Below are 21,135 nucleotides of genomic sequence, written 5' to 3'. Positions count from 1 at the left end.
GCTCTCTGCTGAGACAGCGCCTGTTTGGAATTAATAACTTCAAAATGAATCACCATTTAAATCAAATGACAACTCTTTCAAAATTTTATAACACAGACAACAGACTAAAATGTTTTTTTACTCCCAAAATGAAACGTCCTATATTCTTTTTGAATTACATTGATGTTGACTTGCAGCACAGCCGGATGAACTCAGCTCAGAGGTATGGAGTTATGGCCCGGTCACACGGCATACGACAATTCCTGAACAAAGGGAAAAAAGTAAAAAACTCACAATTCGTTAAGAAAAGGTGGACGAACGAGCTTCATCACCGAACAGCCTGCGAACTAAGAGTGCAAAAGAAATGAAAGAGGAAAGCGTCGATCTCGACGCTTTACACGAAACATGCCTGGAGCTGCTGCTGGAGCAGTGTGTGTCTGCATCTCTGAGTTCCAGGACTCGGCACTGGGACGGAGCTCATAGCGCCTGAGTCCTGGAGAAACTGCAAACAGAAGCTGTGGAGATCTGTGTGCACATCAGTGGACCACCTGCTCTGGTTCCTCATCCAGAACAAAAGAGGGATCATCTCCATCATTATCAGAATCCACACTGTCTGACAACACACTCCATCTTGCTCCAATTAAAAAAAAACCCTCTGGTGTGCCGTGGTAACTGCTGTATCACTGTATTACATTACTAGGCTATATATATATTGATTTATAACAGAAAACTGCCAAAAGGGGAATAAATATAGGTGTAAAGATGACTGAATATATCAGAGCAGTAAGTTGATCAGTGCATGTGAACACTGCACATTGACTCCATGTGTGGTTATTTCCACCAGCTGCAGCTGATCCCCAATGTGAATTCCAGTAGTGGGCACAGATAACCAAAAAATTAACTTCGATAACAGATAATCAGATAACTGAAAAGTTATCTTTGATAAAGATAAAATGATAAACCACCTAAAAATGTATCGGAAGTTACAGATAACCGATAAATTCCAGTACTGTCTGTGGTACACAGCAACTACTAACAAGCTGATTTTGAGTTGTAACACCACGATCGCTTCTGGAAGCATCAAAAGCGACGACAGACCCAAACAATGAGTCAGCCCTTCTGTCTTTGAGCCTCCTGCCCCCTGCTGGAAGCTCCAGTTTACTACATGGCTTCCAGCACAAACGCAGCTGAGAGGAGTCACAAAGCTCAACTCTCTACTCTAGCACAGTGCTGCCGTCAGGCCGAGGTCTTGGAAAATAAAGCAGTGCTGACTTGTAGTTTGGTGTAAATAAAATGAATACTGATAGAATATCTCCATTAATGTCGATTCTGTCATTTGTGCAACGTTAAGATATAACATATATCTTTTAATGTTGAATAATGCACTAATTCTGAAGTTTTGTAACAAACACAGACAGATGGCATTCTGGGTAAAATGTGCCTCTGCTTATACTGATTGGTTGACTGTAAACCAACACATTAATGTGAGGTGTGTCGTGTGTTGGTGTTTACAGATAAATGTGCTTTTGTAAAAATATGCCATTTTTATTTGTAAAAAAAAAAAAGGGATTTAAAAAAAAAAAGCCAAGTTGTAATTAGATAACTGTCTGATATAACCGGTGTCAAAATAAATAGCACACTGCCATGATCTACTGGTGCCAGTGCGTGTTTAGGCCCTTTTTCAGCTGATTTTTCATTTGTGTGAGAATTTTTTGGATCGCACCCAGTTTTAGGTTAATCGCGCGTCCTGCATCGTTTAGTATACATGGAGTAACAAGCTGTGTTTAACATCTCACGACCAACTCCTGATCGGTGATCATATGGTCAGGTGAAAATCAAACCTGTTTGATATTCTGGTCGGCTGTCGTGAGGGTATCCCGCTGCTGAAGCGCTACAAGCGCCAACCTCTCGCACTGTGCCTGTGCAAACACTGTAGACCTGTCTTGTAATGTTTTTGTTGTTGTTGTTGTTGTTTTTTAACTTTTATGTCTCCTATCAAGAGTTTTCGTAATTTAACTTTGAAAAAAAGCTACTGTTTACGTTTTGCTTCTGGAAACACGAGTCCAACGTGTGGTTTTTGAACGTACAATGTGTGTGAGAACATAAATCGTGGTTTTTGAACCTTAAGTTAAAAATGTATGCCTCTGGATGACTTGGGTGATATTGCCCACATATTAGTATGGGGTTAAAAGAAATGAGGTTTTGTTGTTGTTGTTGTTTGTTTGTTTTGTTTTTTGTTTTGTTTTGTGGCCAGTTCTCCTTTGCCTACAGAGGATAGAGCGGTTTCTTCTAGAAGCAGCTCTCATCTGTTTGCAGAGGATAGAACTATACATTTGCTACAAAACATTTAACAGGTAGGTGCTCAACTGATTTTAAATTTTATAAGTGTTTGTAGCTGTTCAGCTTTGGAGGATAATTAATCCAATAATGGTTTTCAAAGTTATCTGAAAAGATAATCCGATAATGAAAACATGATCTTCGATAATTATCGGTTATTGGATTATCAGAACTGTGCCCACCACTAGTGAATTCTGCCTTCCAGAACAGCTCTTTCTATAATCATCTGAATCATCTGCCTGTTGCCACATGTACATAAGGACTGGATTGTCATTCCTACACTCATATTGTTATATTTAATAGAAAATAATAAGCATACGCAGGAGCTGCTGCTGCTGCTGCCATTGCATTCAAGTACCATCAGAAATTACACAACTTTTCTGTTGTTTCAAATTCAGCAGTTGCTTGTGGCAAAATAATTAATTGTATCCACACAAAAGATTAATTCTGGCCTGTATAAGGTGCCAGAGCCCATTGAAGCTGACCCCCCACCCACATAAAAAATTAAAGCAAACAGGCTGAGTTTGCCCTGTAACGTCCGACGGTACATGAACGCAGCAGCAGCAGCAGCAGCAGCAGCAACAGCAGCAGCAGCGCTCACAAACTGGCTTCTGTACTGGTCGAATAAAGTCAAACGAAATGCTAATGTTACAAAAACTAAGCAAATGATTAAAAAACACCAAGAACACAGCAAAACTAAATATGGATGAATTGAGGTTTTCTGTGGTATTTGTACAAATTTTTCAACAGTTCAAAAATCCTGATGAAGCACCAACTGCAGGAATGAAGCTGAGCGAAGGATAAACGATGCCAACGAAAGTCCAGATTTCTTGTTAAGTTAGGGCTTCGTTGCCCTTCGTTAAATGTTGTGTGACTGGACCATTAGATTTGTGCCATTAATGTCTGGATGAAAATGCTTTTGAGAAAAACTACAGATTCTGTTTATTTTTATTTATGTTCAGAGTTCAAGGAGCCATTGACCAATTTCACATTTATTTACTTTAAGACTGTAAAATGTTGACATAGAAAACCTGTAAAGCCTACTTTTAGTACACAGAAAATTCACAGGAGGTATTGATAAGGGAATCAATAAGGAATTGGATCGAAAAGTAGAATCGATAATGGCATCGATATTGATAAAATCTTATCAATACCATCCCTTATTATTTATGTTAAAATGTGTTAATTATGCCAAAGGCATTTAAAAACACAGAGATGTTTAAAATGAAAAACAGAGATGTCATGAATTTATGAAGTGCATTTGATAAAAACGTGTGTCTTCCTCTGGTACAGAGATGCCTGAACAGGCCCAGTCTTGACACACATTGTTTCTGACAGATGCTGCACGTGGTTGCTGCGGGAAGCTTCTGCTGTTCAGGATCTTTTTCCTGCCTCTTTCTCCTCTTTCCTGTGTGTTGTTTGTCTGCATTTTTTCAAAGCCTTCCACTCTCGTGTGGATCATTTCTCACCAGATGGCTCGATTCCTCACTTGTTCTTTCCAGGTCTTCCGATTGATGGGGCAGCTCTTGAGGTTGTGCATCAAGAGGTCCTGGCAACAGTTCTTCTGCCCTCCTCTGGACCGTTTACTTTGCTCAGCCAGAAGCAGAAGATCTGCTTGGGAAGCTGGCTCTCATGCACCCTAACAAAGTGACCCACCCACCAAAGCTGGTTCTTGATGATTACACACTCTAGGCTCTGGAACTTGGCTACAGCCAGGACACTGATGTTAGTATGGTAGTCTTCCTACCTGATGCAGAGGATATCCTCAAGCAGTGTTGGTGGAATCACTCAAAGATCTTCAGGTGGTTGCGGTAGGTGACAACAGCTTTGTAGACAAGGATTTTTGTCTTGTGTCAAAGGTCTATGTCAGGGCTCTTCAACTCATTTCAGAAAGGGTCAAAAGGGTGCAGGTTTTCTTTGGAACCACTGACTCCACCAGGTGATTTCACTGATCAATATCACTTTGAGCAGATGGAGTCAGTTACTCAGTGAAATCACCTGGTGGAGTCAGTGGTTCCAAAGAAAACCTGCACCCTCTTGACCCTTTCTGGAACAAGCTGAAGAGCCCTGGGTTATGTTGTTGAAACATATGTGCGTAGCCAACTAAAGGCAGTTCCTGCAAACTGAGTCACTGTTTGATCTCATCATTGATGACACATCACTGCCCAGGTATGAAAAGTGGGTCATGTTCTCCAGGACCTGTCCATGCAGTTACACAGCAGGACAGAAAGCTGTCTCTAATGATCCCAGCAACTCAGGAGAAAAAAATAGAGATACAAGATGCACCTGACTGAGTTCCTGCTGATGTCTTGGAATTAGACTCATAACCTTGGACATCTTTGCTGCTCTCTTCATTTTCTGTGTTTTCTCTGGCACAACACGGCCTTCACTGAGAAAACACAACACCCAAAGAACCGTGACAGCCCACAGCATGATGCCGATAATAAGTTGATCAAGTTATTATTTGTGTGTTGAATAAAGATCAAGTTTTATTTTTAGACAGTTTATGATTAAAAAACTGTTTTACAAATCAAGTCAATCATAATTTTAAGCACATAATTTTACATTTTCAAGACAAGTTTAATGATCTCCTGAATCTGGTTTTGATAGCTTTATTTTTGATGCATTTGTGAAGTATTTTCAATGTTTTTCAGAGGTTGACTTGTACAATTTTTGAATGTTTTCCAGATATTTTTATAAAACCTAAATGATATTTACATTTATGAATTTTATTTATTTTATTGCACATTTTGTTGTCATTTGCTATCTTTTACTGCTTTATGCTGCTGCTTTTGAACAATAAGGACAACAAAATTTGTACTTAAACAGTAGTCTCCTGTTAAATTAAAAAACATCTCTCCTTTTGACACCAAATAAAAGAGACATTGATGTTCATATCAGGTCCACATATTGCTTTAGACCTTGATATAAAATTCTTCCCTGGGTATTAAATTGTACAAATAACCTAAATCATTCAACCATATTTTACAACAGTGAGTTCAGCACTGCAGCACGGTCACTTAGTGGTTAGCACTGTTGCCTCACAGTGAGAAGGTCATGGGTTCAATTCCCCTGGCCTTTCTATGTGGAGTTTGCATGTTCTCCCCGTGTGTGTGTGGGTTTCCTCCGGGTGCTCCGGTTTCCTCCCACATCCAAAGACATGCGGGTTAGGTGGATTGGAGTCTTTAGAAATTGTCCATAGGTGTGTGTGTGTGTGTGTCTGTTTGTGGCCCGGCGATAGACTAGCGTCCTGTCCTGGGTGTACCCCGCCTCCTGCTCTATGACTGCTGGGATAGGCTCCAGCCCCCCGCGACCCTTAATTGAACTAAATGGTGGAAGATGGATGGATGGAGTTCAGCACTATTCTGTGTTGAATTCAAGGGATATTATATCCAAATTTGTGTATAAAATTGAAAATGGGGAGACCTCTGGGACAGAAGATAGTTAGTTTGTTGGACTGACTCTTTCTGCCTACAGCCTTTATATTAATTAGAAACTATCGAAATAGGTGAGCTGATTCCCGCACATCCCTATCCTCAGCCAGGCTCCCCAACAACTCCTGGGGGAGCCCCAGGCTTTCCCACATCAGCTTTATGATGTAATCCAGAGTGTCCTCGGTCTTCACTGGAGACTTCTCCCAGTTGAACGTGCCTGGATATTCTCCAGAGGGAGACAACACCAGGGCCCGTATCCGCAAAGCAACTCAAAGCCCTCTCAAAGAGCTCCGAACTTACAAACATACCACTGTCCCAGCTTTTATGAAACATGTTGCAGGCATCCATTTCAAAATGAGCAAATATTTGCGCAAAAACAATAAAGTTCATCAGTTTGAACATTAAATATCTTGTCTTTGGGGTGTATTCAATTGAATATAGGTTGAAGAAGATTTGCAAATCATTGTATTGTGTTTTTATTTACATTTTACACAACGTCCCAACTTTATTGGAATTTATAGGCCAAAATTTCCTGGCAAGGAATCTTAGCGTAAAAGTGAGGCAGTGGATGTCTGAGAGCAAGTCTGAGCAAGGAGGGGACAAAAACTCTTATCTTTGTGAGGAGGCGGGGTTGACCCCTTTGCTAGGTATGACGCAGACCTCTAAGAGTTGTGATTGGTCGTCACAGAAATGATGGGGAGAAATAAAAAGAAATGTGCTCCACCCTCCAAGTCATGAATGGACAGTGAAATCAACTGATCATATAACTTGAACTGCATTAAGATGTGTCATCGTGAGGATAACTTAATGCTATGATGAAAATCAGCAAAATCAAATGAATTGTTGCACAACTTGAAAATGTTTGAACGTATCTCATTCACATGCCAAACATCTATATTAAAAGCATGCATGCATGTGTGCATGCGTGAGTTAATTTAGTACGTTCTTTGTGAGTACATCATATAATTGTAAATACATTAAAAACACATGCATGACACAATAAAGTGAAAACACTTATTTCCATTGTGGTCCATTTAAAATCAAATGTCAAAATAGATGTAATAATAAAAGAAAATAACAATATTAATAATACAGATAATAATACTACTACTAATAAAATAATTATAATATTAATAGTGTGTATATGATAACAAGAACCTAAACCATATATAAATACATTAAGACAGTAAATTAACATAAAATAATTATGTCGATCAAACCGATAGCATGTTACTGACTCACTGTCATCCTACATATGGAGAATATCTCTGCTTCCTCTCTGTCTTTTCTGCTTAAGACACTCTTAGGCTTCTTAAAAGTCCTCCTCCTTCCTCTTACCAGTATGGCACTCTGTGGACAACTTTCATCTTACCAAGGGAAAATTCTAAGAAATGTCTAGGAATTCTAAGACTGTTCTTCGAATAACATTACTAGGAGCTATTTTTAGCCTTAGGCTGCTTCGTGGATATGGGCCCAGATGCTCAAACCACCTCAGCTGGCTCCTTTTGATGCAAAGAAGCAGTGGCTCTACTCTGAGTCACTCTGGGTTTTTCAAACTTCTCACCCTGTCCCTTAAGCCCCAGTTACACATAGACGGTTTTGTCGGCGAGTAGTACGTAGACCGAAGTTCGCGGTAGTTCCGGCTGTTTTCGCGGTGGAAAGGGGCAGAGCGCGCGCACGTAAAAAAAAAGAAAGAAAAAAGAAACCTCCTCCTCGCTCTTCCCCCAAAAAACTCTATCATAATTGTGTTTAGAAACCAGTCACCATTTGTTTTATTATACATCTGTGTAGTTAATTAATAAAATATTCTCTACAGACGATTCGCTCGCGCGCACGTAAAAAAAAAGAAAGAAAAAAGAAACTCCGCTCCCTGCTGCTGTTTGCTGCGGGGCTCCTCCTCGCTCTTTCCCCCAAAAAACTCTGTCATAATTGTGTTTAGAAGCCAGTCACCATTTGCTTTATTATACAGCTGTGTAGCTAATAAGCAAAATAATCTCCAGGACGATTCGCACGCACGTAAAATAAAAATAAAAACAAACTCCGCTCTACGCTGCTGTGGTGCTGCTGCTCGCTCCAAAAACTCTGTCATGATTGTAAAATAAAGGACAAAAGAGACATAAGTCCTGCTCACAGGCTGCTACCAGATACAGGACATGTTCACATCTTCAAACTCCAGACATCTCCACGTCACTACATATTCAGTCCCTGATTGGTCATCACGGCGCGACGAGAACTGCGGCACTACAGGAAGGAATTATTCGACATGTTGAATAATTTTTTCAATGATTCCCGGTAAAGCTGGAACTAAGCCACGCCCCCTAGTGCCGGCGTTAACAACGGGGTGTGATCCTTAAGACGGCCAAAAACTCTTACAGGACGCTTCCGGGAGCTCTTACCGTCTGTGTGTAAACGGGGCTGTAGGGTAAGCCGGGATACAAGAGGAATCTCATTTCCACTACTTATATCTGAGTCCTTCTTTCTTTATCCAAGCCTCATGACAACAGGTGAGGACAGGAGTGTAAATTGACTGGTAAATGGAGAGCTCAGCACATTCTCCACCACAACTGTCTGGTACAGTGTCTGCAAGACTTCAGATGCAGCACTGATCCAACTATTAATCTCACACTCTATCTTAGCCCACTCATGAACACATGCTTGAGGTACTTGCACTCCTTCACTTGGGACAGTAACTCTTCTCTGACCCAGAGGGGACAATACACTCTTATGTGACAGACAACCGTGGTCTCAGATTTGGAGGTGCTGATAAACATCCTAGTCACTTCGCACTCTGACTCAAACCTGACCAGTGTACTTTGGTGGTCACTGTGACAAATTCAGACAACTTTTCATGCAAAATTACTGTCACAGGTGTTACAATTTGAACACTTTCTGTACCAATGCTGTGCAGCCTGAGGACATCTATTGGGTATGACCCTCACAAGTCATCAGTCACAGTTCTGTACTGGTGGTGTAACTGATGATCCATACGGACTGTCCCCCAAGGTTTGATGTATATGAACCACTGATTAAATGCAAAGGTTATATAATAGTGTGAAATGTCGTGGGCTGCTTTGTCTGCCTCTCTCCCCTCCCTTCTCTCTCCTCTTGTGTGTTGTTTGTCTGTTTTCCCTCCAGATGGCATGCTGCAGAGCCGAGGAGCACCTGCAATTCATCATCTCCTTGCACCTGAGGCTCATGAGCTCCTGATCAGGAGTGGGTTACTTAAACCCCGGCTTTGAGCTCAGTCCTTGCCAGATACTACACTGAGACTACCGTTACTTCAACTCTGATGCTTCCATGCGCTCTGTCTTCTGAGAGATTCCCTGAGATGCCTCTGTGTGACATCTGAGCTTCCTGCAGCTCACCTCAAAGGTACCTGGCACCTCTATTTTTCTGTAATACAGCTCTTTGACCTTTGGTGCTTCCAGACGCCTTCCTGCACATCTTCCACACTACAACCTGGACTATATCACTTTGGACTAGCAGCTGTGCCGCTGCTCCTCAGCACTCAGCCTCAGAGCATGCTGCTCTGCTCCATTCAGCTAAGTTCCTGCCGCCTCTGAGTTTGTGAGATTCTGCCTCTCATTCTGGTCCTGTCAGTGACTGTGCGTTACCAAGAACTGTATGAACTGTTAAGCAGAACTACTAAGAACTTCCAAGTCATTCCTGAAGCCAAGTCAAGCTTAATTTAACTGCTTCATAAGATGCGCCACTTCTGACGTCTGTGAACAATTCCTGGACTGTGAATAATTCCTGAACTGTGAGTATTCCTGCATGAAGCCTTACTGTGAACATTCTGTTGTTAAAGGTTTCCAGTGTTACGAGCGCAATCACTCACCTTTGTTCTCCTTGTTCCTCAGAATGTTCCTCCCTCCTCGGCTCTGAGCATCCCACCTGGCTCCGGTTCCTGTACCACACTCCTGGGTTCAGGTGACCCTGAACCATCCCTTAGTTATGCTGCTATAGACTTAGACTGCTGGGGGGTTCCCATGATGCACTGAGTGTTTCTTTCTCTTTTTGCTCTGTATGCACCACTCTGCATTTAATCATTAGTGATCGATCTCTGCTCCCCTCCACAGCATGTCTTTTTCCTGGTTCTCTCCCTCAGCCCCAACCAGTCCCAGCAGAAGACTGCCCCTCCCTGAGCCTGGTTCTGCTGGAGGTTTCTTCCTGTTAAAAGGGAGTTTTTCCTTCCCACTGTCGCCAAGTGCTTGCTCACAGGGGGTCGTTTTGACCTTTGGGGTTTTTACGTAATTATTGTATGGCCTTGCCTTACAATATAAAGTGCCTTGGGGCAACTGTTTGTTGTGATTTGGCGCTATATAAATAAAATTGATTGATTGATTGGGTTTCATCCCACTCACTAACTCTCAAGGTTGGCTCCATGTGCACTGTAGCTCCCAGGTTTTCACAGCTACAAGCGGGCCCTGTCTCAGCTCTGCAGGCACCAGCTCCAGCTTCAGCACTATTAAATCCTTTGTTAATCCATTATTGAAACTAAATCTCCTTCCGTTCTCTCCTGTCTCATCCTTGCTCCCAGCATTTGAATCCATCACCTGAACCGGTCCGGTTCAGAGAGAAACATTTGGATACTGATGTGAATGGAGCTTTTTTGTTCCAGTATAGAATTACTTCCTCCAAAATATCAGAAAGATGTGGATGAAATGTGCACACTGGTATCACTGAGCTCATTCAGACCAGTGAGTGTGGCTGGTAGTCCACTGACCTCCAGGGAAAAAAGGCTTCACAAGATTTGCCAAGTGGCATTTATCCAGAACAGAATGTGCAATAAATATAAAGTTATTCTTATTACTAGTATTTTTATTATTATGAGTAGTAGTTGCAGGAGAAATACTGCAGCCACTTGTTACAATGTAAATCCAGTGACATAATTTAAATATGTATTTACTGTCTTTCAAACATCATCATAATCATCTTCATTATCATGTTCACTATGCAACAAAGCCCAGTTCTCCAAACACATTAGGGGTAGGGCCAGTGACAGCTTGTGTGATTGCCCATTTTTATTATTTATTGATCATGTATTGGTGCTGCGGTCGACAAGAGGCTTCTGGCTGCAATTGCTGTGAAAACCTGTCATATTTGTTTTTTTTTTTGTTTTTTTTTTTTTTTAGGGTTTATAACTTACAGTTGAATGCAAAAGTTTGGTTTTGCTTTTGCTTTTTTTTTATTTTCCTTTATAAATCATTGATTGTCTGGATCAGAAATTTCAGTTAAATATATCATACAGCAGGCAAACACAGTGATATTTGAGAAATGAAATGAAGTTTCTAGTATTTACAGAAAGTGTGCAATAATTATTGAAACAAAATTAGGCAGGTGCATAAATTTGGGCACCCTTGTCATTTTATTGATTTGAATACATTTAGCACTAATTATTGGAACACAAAATTGGTTTGGTAAGCTCAATGACCCTTGACTTCCTTACACGGGAGAATCCAATCAGGAGAAAGGGTATTTAAGGTGGCCATTTGCAAATGTTTCCCCTCTTTGCATCTCTTCTAATGAGTGGCAACATGGGAGACTCTAAACAACTCTCAAATGACCTGAAAACAAAGATTGTTCATCATGATTTAGGGGAAGGATACAAAAAGCTATCTCAAAGATTTCAGCTGTCAGTTTCCACTGTGAGGAACATAGTGAGGAAATGGAAGACTGCAGGCACAGTACTAGTTAAGGCCCGAAGTGGCAGGCCATGAAAAATCTCAGATAAGCTGAAGCAAAGGATGGGGAGAACAGTCATAGTCAACCCACAGACCTGCTCCAAAGACCTACAACATGATCTTACTGCAGATAGTGTCTCTGTGCATCGTTCAACTATACAGCGCACTTTGCACAAAGAGATGCTCTAATGCAGAAGAAGCCTTTTCTGCGTACACGCCACAAACAGAGTTGCTTGAGGTATGCTAAAGCACATTTGGACAAGCCAGCTACACTTTGGAATAAGGTGCTGTAAACTGATGGAACTAAAATTGAGTTATTTGGACATAACAAGGGGTGGTATGCATGGCTGAAAAAGAACACAGCATTCCAAGAAAAACGGTTGCTACCTACAGTAAAATTTGGAGGTGCTTCCATCATGCTGTGGGGCTGTGTGGCCAGTGCAGGTACTGGGAATCTTGTTAAAGTTGAGGGTCACATGGATTCCAGTCAATATCAGCAGATTCTTGAGAACAATGTTCATGAATCAGTGACAAGTGCCAGGGCTGGATCTTTCAACAAGACAACGACCCTAAACACTGTTCAAAATCTACTAAGGCATTCATGCAGAGGATCAAGTACAACATTCTGGAATGGCCATCTCAATCCCCAGACCTGAATATTATTGAAAATCTGTGGTGTGATTTTAAGCGGGCTGTCCATGCTCGGAAACCAACAAACCTGAGAGGTGTTGCAAAGAAGAATGGTCCAAAATACCTTCAACCAGAATCCAGACTCTTACTGGAAGCTATAGGAAGCATTTACAGGCTATTTCTGCAAAAGGAGGATCTACTAAATATTGATGTATTTTTTTATGTTGGGGTGCCCAAATTTATGCACCTGCCTAATTTTGTTTAAACAATTATTGCACAATTTCTGTAAATCCTGTAAACTTGATTTTACTTCTCAAATATCACTAAGTTTACCTGCTGTATGACATATTTAACTGAAATTTCTGATCCAAACAACCAAGGACAATCATGAAAATTATCAGGGGCGCACAAACTTCTGCATATAACTACAGTACTTTTGATTACTTATACTTATTTAAATACTGTATCTGTAATATGTACATGTCGTGGACATGAAGGGGCAAAGCGAATCAGGGTCTCAACATGCCATTTAGGTCCTTCAGACTATTTTTTCAGTAAATGCTTCTGGAGAGCCTTAGCATGGCTAAAAATCTACAGCTTCTGGGAAACTTAAAAAAACCTTTAGCTTCTGGGGGGGCTTTGCATCCCAGGCCCCCCTAACTACAGCCCTCATAACCTCCTGCCACTTTAAGCATTTTTTTAAAATGTAGATGTAAATCCATATTCAAACCTTTCAGCTAGTTGACAGCAGGGCTGCACAATATGGCCAAATTAGCTGAACTTTCAGGTCTTCTTTTTAAGAAAATCCTCATCTACAGCACTCCATCAGGAAGCTGGATTTTATATTTTTGATTAAATTTATACCAAGTTGTAGAGATTTGCTATCAGTTTGAGGTTAAGGAACATATTATTTATTTATTTATTTATTTTGCATTTGAAATGGCACCAATAAATTAAAATGTATGTTTCCAAGTTTTCCAATACCTTTGAGGGCAACTGAGAAACACTCGGGTAGTATCCTACATCATGAGAATGATCTGGTCATTTCAGCATGTTGATGGCCGACCGGAGCGTGGCTCGCTCTCCACCGTTGTGCGGATGTCTTTAAACCGGTTGTACCGCTCCTTAATCTGTGTGATGCCCACAGGATCGTCACCGAAAGCCGTCTGAATCTTCCGAATGGTTTCCACCTGGCTGTCGCCCAGTTTCTGGCAAAATTTGATGCAGTCGCGCTGCTCCAGTCGTTCCGTCATTTTCCTTGCAATGAAAATCCGATGAGAGACTACACATGTCCTCACACAAAGGCTGCTTACGAGCAAATGACACAATCGACAGGCATGAAGGCATGTGTTGTGTTGGCGATCCTCCTGTCCTGTGCACCAACAGCAATTCTTGTATATTCGTCCATGAATTGTTCTATGAATTATTTCTGTAATTTATGTTTGTAGCATGGCCCAAGCAGGGGGTCACCCCATTGAGTCTGGTCTGCTTGAGGTTTCTTCCTCAGAGGGAGTTTTTCCTTACCACTGTTGCTCTGGGGGTTCACACAGGTAAGGTTAGACCTTACCTGTGTGAAGTGCCTTGAGCCAACTCTGTTGTGATTTGGCGCTATATAAAGGAAATAAATTGAAATTGAATTGAAATGAAAAAATTCACGCATGCGCATGAAGGTTCAAGGTTGGCTCATGCAAGCACACATGATTCAAATCCATCAGGTTTTTGCAAAAAATAAAAAGGTCCGATACTTTTCTAACAGACCTCGTATACACACACACACACACACACACACATATATATATATATATATATATATATATATATATATATATATATATATATATATATATATATATATATATATATATTGACATATAAACGAGGTCTATTAGAAAAGAAACCGACCTTTTTATTTTTTTAAAAACTATATGGATTTGAATCACGTGCGATTACGTCAGAAAAGCTTGAACCCTCGTGCGCATGCGTGAGTTTTTTCATGCCTGTCGGTTGCGTCATTCGCCTGTGGGCAGGCTTTGAGTGAGCACTGGTCCACCCCCCTCGTCGGAATTCCTTTGTCTGACTTCTTCCTGAGAGACTGGCGCTTTGCTTGATCAAAATTTTTTCAGAAACTGTAAGGCACATCCAAGTGGACACCATTCGAGAAATTCAGACGGTTTTCGGTGAAAATTTTAACGGCTGATGAGAGATTATGGAGTGTTACTGTCGTTTTAAGGACTGCCCAAGGCACCGGATGGCGTGCCGCGCCCCGAGCTGCCGTCGTCAGCCTGTTTTGAGCTGAAAACTTCCAAATTTAAGCCTCTGTTGACCCAGGACGTCGTGAGAGAACAGAGAAGTTTCAGAAGAGCTCGGGATCAGCAGTTTATCCGGACATTCCACTGTTAAAGGAGATTTTGTAATGAAAGACGTGCGGACGGATTCAGGCGTCGGCACCCAGCCGCTCATGGTGCGGCGCCACAGCAAAACACCTTCGTGTTGATAACCATTTTTAAGATTCAGGCAGTTTTCGATGGCTTTCAGTCGAGTGAGTATCCGAGAAATTAACAGCTGGGCATGTTCAAACTTGTCCTGTAATGCTTCCAACGGAGGTGTTTTGCTGTGGCGCCACGCGATGTGCGGCTGGGTGGCGACTCGCGAATCCGTCCGCACGTCTTTCATTACAAAATCTCCTTTAACAGTGGAATGTCCGGATAAACTGCTGATCCCGAGCTCTTCTGAAACTTCTCTGTTCTCTCACGACGTCCTGGGTCAACAGAGGCTTAAATTTGGAAGTTTTCAGCTCGAAACAGGCTGACGACGGCGGCTCGGGGAACGGCACGCCGTCCGGCTCCATGGGCAGTCCTTAAAGCGACAGTAACACTCCTTAATCTCTCATCAGCCGTTAAAAGTTTCACTGAAAACCGTCTGAATTTCTCGAATGGTGTCCACTTGGATGTGCCTTACAGTTTCTGAAAAAATTTTGATCAAGCAAAGCACCAGTCTCTCAGGAAGAAGTCAGACAAAGGAATTCCGACGAGGGGGGTGGACCAGTGCTCACTCAAAGTCTGCCCACAGGAGAATGACGCAACTGACAGGCGTGAAAAAACTCACGCATGCGCACGAGGATTCAAGCTTGTCTGACGCAATCACTCGTGATTCAAATCCATATAGTTCTTGAAAAAATAAAAAGGTCGTTTTCTTTTCTAATAGACTTTGTATATATATATATATATATATATATATATATATATATATATATATATATATATATATATATATATATACGTGGTGTGTCCATAAAGTAACGGTCCTTTTTATTTTTTTTAAAAACTATATGGATTTCATTCATATGTTTTACATCAGACATGCTTGAACCCTCGTGCGCATGCGTGAATTTTTCCACGCCTGTCGGTGACGTCATTCGCCTGTGAGCACGCCTTATGGAAGGAGTGGTCCTGCCCCCTCGTCGGATTTTCATTGTCTGGAAATGGCGGAATGAAAAGGACTTTTTTTCCATCAGAATTTTTTCAGAAGCTGTTAGAGACTGGCACCTGGAAACCATTCAAAAAAGTTATCTGGCTTTTGGTGAAAATTTTACAGGCTTCACAGAGAATAAGGACTTTAACTACAGCTTTAATGACCCCTTTAAGGACGGTCGGTGCACCGCGCTCCGAGCTGCGACGTCGCGGCACAAACCAATGGATCATTTCTAAGCTGATGGCTCTGTGGATACGAGACCGTCGTGTGCTCTTTCTCTGGTTATCACAAGAGCTGGACATCAGCCATTTTCCGGCAGATTTCACTTTTAACAAGAGATTTTGTTATATTATATTATATTATGTTGTTATATTAGCCGCCGTTAGTTTCCCTCTGGCAGATCCCGAGCAGCCGGGAAAGCAGGCCGACTGGGTGACTGTGAGGAAGAAGCGTAGCCCTAAACAGAAGCCCTGTGTACACCGCCAACCCGTTCACATTTCTAACCGTTTTTCCCCACTCGACGACACACCCGCCGAGGATCAAACTCTGGTTATTGGCGACTCTGTTTTGAGAAATGTGAAGTTAGCGACACCAGCAACCATAGTCAATTGTCTTCCGGGGGCCAGAGCAGGCGACATTGAAGGAAATTTGAAACTGCTGGCTAAGGCTAAGCGTAAATTTGGTAAGACTGTAATTCACGTCGGCAGTAATGACACCCGGTTACGCCAATCTGAGGTCACTAAAATTAACATTGAATCGGTGTGCAAGTTTGCAAAAACAATGTCGGACTCTGTAGTTTTCTCTGGGCCCCTCCCCAATCGGACCGGGAGTGACATGTTTAGCCGCATGTTCTCCTTGAATTGCTGGCTGTCTGAGTGGTGTCCAAAAAATGAGGTGGGCTTCATAGATAATTGGCAAAGCTTCTGGGGAAAACCTGGTCTTGTTAGGAGAGACGGCATCCATCCCACTTTGGATGGAGCAGCTCTCATTTCTAGAAATCTGGCCAATTTTCTTAAATCCTCCAAACCGTGACTATCCAGGCTTGGGACCAGGAAGCAGAGTTGTAGTCTTACACACCTCTCTGCAGCTTCTCTCCCCCTGCCATCCCCTCATTACCTCAACCCCGTAGAGACGGTGCCTGCTCCCAGACCACCAATAACCAGCAAAAATCTATTTAAGCATAAAAATTCAAAAAGAAAAATTAATATAGCACCTTCAACTGCACCACAGACTAAAACAGTTAAATGTGGTCTATTAAACATTAGGTCTCTCTCTTCTAAGTCCCTGTTAGTAAATGATATAATAATTGATCAACATATTGATTTATTCTGCCTTACAGAAACCTGGTTACAGCAGGATGAATATGTTAGTTTAAATGAGTCAACACCCCCGAGTCACACTAACTGCCAGAACGCTCGTAGCACGGGCCGAGGCGGAGGATTAGCAGCAATCTTCCATTCCAGCTTATTAATTAATCAAAAACCCAGACAGAGCTTTAATTCATTTGAAAGCTTGACTCTTAGTCTTGTCCATCCAAATTGGAAGTCCCAAAAACCAGTTTTATTTGTTGTTATCTATCGTCCTCCTGGTCGTTACTGTGAGTTTCTCTGTGAATTTTCAGACCTTTTGTCTGACTTAGTGCTTAGCTCAGATAAGATAATTATAGTGGGCGATTTTAACATCCACACAGATGCTGAGAATGACAGCCTCAACACAGCATTTAATCTATTATTAGACTAAATTGGCTTTGCTCAAAATGTAAATGAGTCCACCCACCACTTTAATCATATCTTAGATCTTGTTCTGACTTATTGTATGGAAATAGAAGACTTAACAGTATTCCCTGAAAACTCCCTTCTGTCTGATAATTTCTTAATAACATTTACATTTACTCTGATGGACTACCCAGCAGTGGGGAATAAGTTTCATTACACTAGAAGTCTTTCAGAAAGTGCTGTAACTAGGTTTAAGGATATGATTCCTTCTTTATGTTCTCTAATGCCATATACCAACACAGTGCAGAGTAGCTACCTAAACTCTGTAAGTGAGATAGAGTATCTCGTCAATAGTTTTACATCCTCATTGAAGACAACTTTTGATGCTGTAGCTCCTCTGAAAAAGAGAGCCTTAAATCAGAAGTGCTTGACTCCGTGGTATAACTCACAAACTCGCAGCTTAAAGCAGATAACCCGTAAGTTGGAGAGGAAATGGCGTCTCACTAATTTAGAAGATCTTCACTTAGCCTGGAAAAAGAGTCTGTTGCTCTATAAAAAAGCCCTCTGTAAAGCTAGGACATCTTACTACTCATCACTAATTGAAGAAAATAAGAACAACCTCAGGTTTATTTTCAGCACTGTAGCCAGGCTGACAAAGAGTCAGAGCTCTACTGAGCCGAGTATTCCTTTAACTTTAACTAGTAATGACTTCATGACTTTCTTTGCTAATAAAATTTTAACTATTAGAGAAAAAATTACTCATAACCATCCCAAAGATGTATCGTTATCTTTGGCTGCTTTCAGTGATGCCGGTATTTGGTTAGACTCTTTCTCTCAGATTGTTCTGTCTGAGTTATTTTCATTAGTTACTTCATCCAAACCATCAACATGTCTATTAGACCCCATTCCTACCAGGCTGCTCAAGGAAGCCCTACCATTATTTAATGCTTTGATCTTAAATATGATCAATCTATCTTTATTAGTTGGCTATGTACCACAGGCTTTTAAGGTGGCAGTAATTAAACCATTACTTAAAAAGTAATCACTTGACCCAGCTATCTTAGCTAATTATAGGCCAATCTCCAACCTTCCTTTTCTCTCAAAAATTCTTGAAAGGGTAGTTGATCATCTGCAGAGGAATTGTTGTGTGGGCCGCTGAAGAGGAGGTACTGCTGGCCCACCACCACAAGATGGCGCCCTGCTTGAAGTGCGGGCTTCAAGCACGAGAGGGCGTCGGAGCGACCGGGAGTGGCAGCTGTCACTCATCATCCGTACCAGCTGTCACTCATCCACTACTCAACACCATCACCATAAAGGCCGGACTGCAACTCCACCTCCCCGCCGAGAAATCAGCTACCTTGGAGGTAATTTTCTCTGCTGAACAAAACATTGAGTAATAGTCTGAACTTCTTTTGCAGCCGTTTTCCTGTGGTGTTTGCCTTATCTGTGGGATTGGCGTTTGGTGTGATCAGCGACGGCTTTGCTTCACACCCCAACCAGATAAGTGGTTAGACAGGAGCTGCACGAGTGTGTGACTGGAGGTGGAGGTGCTCCCTCCTTACTGAACACAGACTGTGGGATTACTGAGTGTGCGTACTCACACTCACCTGTGCTGTTTCTATTCTCTGCCAGCAGTACCAGGTCTGACAGCAGAAGACGGTGACCACCTGGGGACCCAGGACTTGGCGGCTCCGGTGTTCTTCAGATTGTTGGCGGTGAGGGCCGTGTGGGATCCGGCTCGGTTCTGGACAGGCGTCTCCTATCCTCAAGCCTGCCCACACGTCACCCAACGTGTAATTGACTGTAGTCCCAAGCTGCTTGTTCTCTGTATTCCGTTGTGCACAATTTACAACATTAAATTGTTACTGTTTGGCTTATCCATTGCCCGTTCTTTTACTCCCCCTGTTGTGGGTCCGTGTTCTTACACTTTCACAACAGGATTTCTCGGCCAGCATCATGGATCCCAAGGGGCGTAAACCATCGCTTGAACAGTCAGTGGAAGAGCGAGGTGCACAGGCGCCAGCAGGAGGCGTGTTAGGTGAGCTGCAGCACATTTTAACCGCTTTTACTGCTCGGTTGGACTTAGTTACCAAGCAGAGCATTGTTCTCAATCAAAGGATGGAGGCTCTCACCGCCCAGGTGGAAGCGCACGCTCAGGGCGCTGCTGCAGCACCTCCTCCTGCTGACCGAATGCCAGAGACAGACATTCCACTGGTCATTCAACGAACCCCCCACCTTCCCCTGAAGCATACATAAGCCCTCCGGAGCCGTACAGAGGCTGTGTGGAGATGTGCGCGGACTTCTTGATGCAGTGCTCGCTCGTCTTTTCACAGCGTCCCGTCATGTACGCGTCAGACGCTAGCCGGGTGGCTTACGTTATAAATTTGCTTCGAGGAGAGGCATGCGCCTGGGCTACGGCGCTCTGGGAGCAGAATTCACGGCTCCTAACGGTTTACACTGAGTTTGTGAGGGAGTTCCGACAGGTGTTCGACCACCCTCATAGAGGCGAGACTGCTTCAAGCGTGCTGCTGTCGATGAGACAGGGGTGTCGGAGCGCAGCAAAGTATGCAGTCGACTTCCGCATTGCGGCAGCGCGAGCCGGCTGGAATGCTGTTGCGCTCCACGCCACCTTTGTAAACGGACTGTCTCTGGTCCTTAAGGAGCACCTGGTGGCGAAGGACGAGCCGCGGGATTTAGACGGGCTTATCGACCTGGTTATACGGTTAGACAACCGATTAACAGAACACCGGCAGGAGCGAGACGAAGGGCCTGGTCAGGCACAAGCCGTCCCTCTTCCTCCCGGGTCCGAAAGGAAACCGACTTCCCCACGCTCCACAGCCAGGGCTCTCCACGTGACGACAGCTCCCCCTGCTGACGTTGCTATGGAAACGAGCAGGGCCAAAAAGCGATCAGATCAGAGACAAAGGAGGCTGATCCGTGGAGAGTGTTTTCTCTGCAGCTCAACCGAGCACACACAGAGAGAATGCCCCAAACGGTCAAAACAGCAGCACTTGTCCTTAGAGACTGGGCTAAGGGTGGGTCACAATACCCACGCGGGAGACCCCGAAAATCTGCACGTATCCCAGTCACGATCCTGAGTGGGGATCTAACCCTTCACGCCCCAGCACTGGTGGACACGGGGTCGGAGGGGAATCTGCTGGATAGCAGATTCGCAAAGGAGGTTGGGCTCCCTCTAGTGGCCTTACCGTCACCATTGTCGGTGCGGGCACTAGATGGCACCCTTTTTCCACTAATCACACACCAGACACAGCACGTGACTTTGGTTGTATCTGGGAATCACAGGGAGGAGATTGTGTTTTATGTAACACCTTCTACCTCCAGAGTGATTTTGGGTTTTCCATGGGTGTTAAAACACAATCCCCGGATTGATTGGCCATCTGGGGTTGTGGTTCAGTGGAGCGAAACCTGCCACCGGGAGTGTTTAGGATCCTCGGTTCCACCCGGTGTGACAGCTAAGGAGGAGGTTTTAGTCCCCCCCAATCTGGCGGCGGTGCCAGCTGAGTACCATGACCTTGCTGACGTCTTCAGCAAGGATATGGCACTCACGCTGCCCCCACACCGTCCGTACGATTGTGCCATTGATTTGATACCGGGCGCTGAGTACCCGTCCAGCAGGCTGTACAACCTCTCACGTCCGGAACGCGAATCAATGGAGACCTACATCCGGGACTCGTTAGCTGCCGGGTTGATCCGGAACTCCACCTCCCCGATGGGTGCTGGTTTCTTTTTTGTGGGCAAGAAGGACGGCGGACTCCGTCCATGCATTGATTACAGAGGGCTGAACGAGATCACGGTTCGCAACCGATACCCGTTACCTCTGTTGGATTCAGTGTTCACGCCCTTGCATGGAGCCCAAATTTTCAC

General features: G+C 43.2%; 1 protein-coding gene across 2 annotated transcripts in view; it reads right to left on the bottom strand.

The window, feature by feature from the left end:
• The window catches only part of fbxl16 (F-box and leucine-rich repeat protein 16), a 214,522-nt gene that overhangs the window by 146,825 nt on the left and 46,562 nt on the right, over positions 1-21,135 (bottom strand). The window lies entirely within an intron of this gene.

Source organism: Thalassophryne amazonica, chromosome 16, assembly GCF_902500255.1.
Source record: "Thalassophryne amazonica chromosome 16, fThaAma1.1, whole genome shotgun sequence".
NCBI lineage: Eukaryota > Metazoa > Chordata > Actinopteri > Batrachoidiformes > Batrachoididae > Thalassophryne > Thalassophryne amazonica.
The sequence above is the reverse complement of the archived record's forward strand: the minus strand, read 5'-3'. Positions and strand labels throughout refer to the sequence as shown.